Here is a 4,731-nt window from a genome sequence, read left to right as displayed (position 1 = left end):
CGGGTCAGCAAGAGCACCACTTCGCTGTACTGAATGCTGAAGAGCTTCAACTTGCCCTCCTTCTACGTAATTGCTTTGCCCAACATCTGTCTTCTTATTACCTGCATCTGGTAACACCGTTGTATCCATTAAATCACCACTTTGACTCTGCTGCTGACTGTGAATGAACTCTCCTTCCATTCTTTTATTTTGTTCATTAATATTCCTTAAAGATAATACCTTCTGATTTCCTTTTTCAGCAGAATCCTCTTCTGACATCTTTCCTTTTCCTTTGGGATCCTCTATGAACTGCTTCTGCAACCTTGCTAGCTGAGGATTGATGAAAGATGAGAATGAATTTGCTTCTGCCTGAACATTTCCTCCTGAAAGAGTAGGAATCAACTCTGCATTAGTCATCCACTGCCCAAATCTATTTGGTGAGATTTCTTCTAAAGAAACTTGCAGCCTGTTTCTTGAAATGAGAGCACTATTTCTGATCTTGCAATGCTGAACACTATGAAACATAACTCCACAAAAAGTGCAGATTCTGCCAATTTTCTCATAGAATAAGTAAGCCCAACCAGCAGAATCCTTGGCAAAAGAAACCCAAACTCTATCTCTGACTGCTTTACTAACCTGAGCTTTAATGGTACCCCAAATGTAATTCTCCCTAGCAAATATCATACTCTGATTTATAGGATGAAATTCTGAGATCTGGCCAACACTTTGCAAGATGTTTGCAAGTAGAGCTTGAGTTCTAAATCTCATGGGAATACCATAAATCCGAATAGTCACGTAGATAGTGTCAAACTTATAGTCCTGAATATTCCTATTTTGCTCCTCTGGATCCATCCATTCAAGCAAGAAATTGTCTGAACCCATGCTCCAAGGCTGACGAGTAATGACAAACATAACAACATCCAAAGAACGAAAATGAGCCACAAAGATGTACCTTGATAATTGTGATATACCATAATAGTTATCCTTCCATGCTCTAGCCATAGATTGCTGCACAGCCTGAAGGGAAAGAACCCTGATAGGACCTCTTGTAGATGCAAGCTTCATCAGAATATTGAACTCTGCATCCTGACCCTCTTCTTTCCTGTACTGCTCAGCCTGCATATGAACTACCTCCGGCTCATTGATCGACAACGCTTGCATGTTGAGTTCAATCCCGGGATCTGACCTCACAACCCGAGAGGAAAGCTGCGAGACTTGATTTACTCCATCTCTTCTCAGATCCGCCTTCTGCGGAAGAGCATCAGGATCTTCCATGCGAGTAGAAGATTTGTCCATATTCACATCTAACTAGCGAAGGGAAAAACGAGGGAGAGGCAATAAAATAGCAGGAGGGAAAGCGGAGTAATCAGAAAAGTAGATGGGAGAAAGAGTAGGAGATTAGAGAACAAGAACAAGATTATGTGGAAAGAGGGAGGAGGAAAAGCAGAGGAGGAGAGAAGGCTAGAGCGGCATAGCGCCAGTCCAGAAGAATCTAGAGCCCCCAGGTGTCTTAGCCTTCGATCCGTTCGCTGGCATGTTGTAAGTTTGGTGCTTGCAGGGGCCTCCGATGATTATCCCAAACTGCCACAAATTGAAACTAAATGTTGTTTTTAGGTCTAATGTCTGGGGCTTACTGCACTATTTTTTTGGACACTGTTTGGGGTTTCACAAGTAAGGAAAGGGATTTTGTTTGCCGGGCATTGTCGTCGCCGGTGTTATGGGCCCGCACAGATCACCATGAACGAGCTCCAGGACATGCTCTGCCCTGTAGTTCGCCATGTCCGGGAACTGCGCTCGGGGTTGCTTGCCTGCCAGGCAGCTGTCGCAGAGCTGGTCGACGTGGTCGATCACCGGCAAGCCACGCACCATGTCCTATAGAGCCAGCATCTGAAGTGAGTTGAAATTCATCTGAAGTGAGTTGAAATATATCGTCCGCTTCTCTTCATTAGTTCGGGCTTTTGAACGAGTTGGCTGGAATATGAATTCAATAACAACAGAAGCGCGAGACTTTAATTCAGTCGCGATCGTCTATGTCTGCAGCTTCGTCATAGCGCATTTTGTTCCCCCTTCATCATCCACGACGACTACACCATCGACAACTACTATATCGACCACGGCTACATCAGCGTGATCAGCTACCTCGACATGGACATTAATGGCTATGTCTACAGCAACTCGTCAGCAACAACTCCAGTCAACAGCCTCTGCGTCGTCACTAGCGTCCACGCCACTCCCGCTGTGACTGCGGGAGGGAATAGAGGAGAGACGTAGGAGGCACCAGACGGGGACGGGGACACCGCCCTAGGTGTTGACCCGTCAGCCATTAGAAATGCAATTGATGATGGCACAAATGGACACTAGCACTGCCCTATCTGTCCATTACCAATTCTGCAGGCGGCAGACCAGTTGGGCAGTTCCTGCGGTGCGGCAGACGGCATGGCGGACCAGGGGAGGCCGGAGCAGAGCAGGCAAGCGTTGGAGGGACGGCCAGGGAGCTCCGGGGCGGAGGGAAGTCACCAGCTGACGGTGGGTGCGCACTGGAACTTGCGAGCAGTTCCTGCCCGCGTGCCTACTGACGGCAGTCTTGTATGACCCACCACTCCGCGATGACAGATTCCTTGTGGCGTAATGCCCTTGTACTCCCTTCCGTCCGGAATTACTTGTCATCAAAATGGAGTACAATGCAAGATGCTTAGGTTGCTTAGGTTGTTGCGGAGCGGCTGCAACGAGAGATGGTTGAATAGGTGTTGGCAGAATGGAATTAGCAAATGGATACACGTGTCCATCAAAGATATGCTTCTTTTACTAGCACTAGCAGAGCAGGACGGGAACTTGATGCTCTCGGGTACCCGCGCATCCTATATGCGCAAAAAAATAGTAATTCAAAAAAATTTCAAAAAATTCCAAATCTTGTTTGGAATCAAAGATGATCAGGTATTGTACTCGTATAAAAAGTTTGGACAAGAAATAATTTATATTGACTTCAGGGCAAAAAAGACAAGTTTATGACGACAATATAGCGTGTATAGTGCTTGTATATAGCGTTTTTTGCCAAATCTTTGACCCAGGATGCAATAAAAGTCATTCTCTGACGAATCTTTTTATATGACTACAATACTTGATCATGTTTGATACCAAGTTTTTTTTTGAAATTTTTTGAACTTTTTATGAATTACCAATTTTTTTTGCATATAGGGTGCGCTGGAACCCAGGTTCTCCTTCGTATTTTCCTAGCAGAGCACCACTACTCTACTCTTACTGCACTTGTAAAAAAGATCATGGCTGAGGTTTCAGTAACAAGAGAGAACAGTTTGGTTTGCAACTTACTCCCTCCGTCCCATAATATAAGAACATTTTTGACACTACACTAGTGTCAAAAACGCTCTTATATTATGGGACAGAGGGAGTATTTCCTTTTCTGCATTTTGAGCCGCAGCAGATGAACAGTTCCGTTTATGTAATGGTTCATTACTCACTTGTATGGTTGCGGCCATGATGAGATGGCCGTCTTTTAGGACACCAACCCTAACTGCTAAGCCCATAGCCGCTGGAGGAAGCCGTCGGGCTAAGCCCGGGCGGCTAACGGCGATGGCGGAGGATCTCCCCCTCGCGGCACAGGTGTGGTGCGGGGAACCCTGGCGAGTGGGAGTGCGCCCCCAGATCTGGGCCTCCGTGGCATAGCGGCTCGCTCTCGGCGATGGCGTACGGAGGCGGCGCTGCTGCAAGAGCGCTCTGGGTTGGCAGCGGGGCGGCGTGGAGGGCTAGGTGGACGGACCGGCTGTAGATGTGGTCTGGCCTCCGGTCAGATCTGATCTGGTCGGAGTTGCCTGCTCGCTACGCGGCGATGAAGATCCGTGACGGTCCCATGCACATGATCGACGCTGCTGCAGGAGGTGCCTCCGGTCCCGTGCACACGATCAGTGGTGGTTCAGTCAGATCCGACTGGCACTATTGCAAGAACGCTTCGGGTCGGCTACGGCGGCTTGTTTTGCGGCAGCAGGCCACCTAGCCTCGGATTGGCGGCGGTAGCGTGGAGGGTCGATGGACGGGCCAGCTGCAGATGTGACCTGCCCTCCGGTCAGACCTGATCTGGCCGGAATGGCCTGTTAACTGCACGATGGCGGAGATCAGTGGCGGTCCCGTGCACACAATGCAGGATGGAGGTTCTTCAAGTAGATTCCGGTGAAAACACTGCTCTCTGTTAGTTGTCAAGGCCAGCGCTGGCGCCGCTCTTCTGTGTCGGCCCCTTTTTGAAGGCATCATCGTGGAGAAGCTCTACAACTCTATCGCTTCCTCCGAGGGAAACTCTAAATCAGTTGATCGGATGATGGTGGCGCTCTTGTATCATTCCCCCTTGGGGGCGTCATTCTTGGAGATGTGCATTGGCTTGAGGGACCAGCGGATGTTTTCAGCAGTGGAGCGGCGTTTCATATGACGCATCGACATGGAGTCTCGACAGCGTGGCGCAGCAGGGTCTCGGCGACAGATGTGTGATGATGGACGTGTGTAGGGAGGTGGCGTCATCTGGCGCTGTGGTGGAGTCGACGGCAGGCCTATCAAGGTCGATGCGTCGGTTCGTGCTCTGAACATGGATTGGTGGAAGATGATGGCGACGGCCTTTGCAGCGTGCGTATGCGGTGTCTGCTAAGAGTGCACCAGACTCTACAATTCGGCTTGGTTGGGGCCTCCGCCTTTTGATGTTGGACTTCGGTGTGAGGTCCGAGTATACGGCCCGACAATCTGCACCCATTC

This window comes from Triticum urartu, chromosome 2 (assembly GCF_003073215.2).
Source record: "Triticum urartu cultivar G1812 chromosome 2, Tu2.1, whole genome shotgun sequence".
Classification (NCBI taxonomy): domain Eukaryota; kingdom Viridiplantae; phylum Streptophyta; class Magnoliopsida; order Poales; family Poaceae; genus Triticum; species Triticum urartu.
This window is presented reverse-complemented; position numbering follows the sequence as displayed.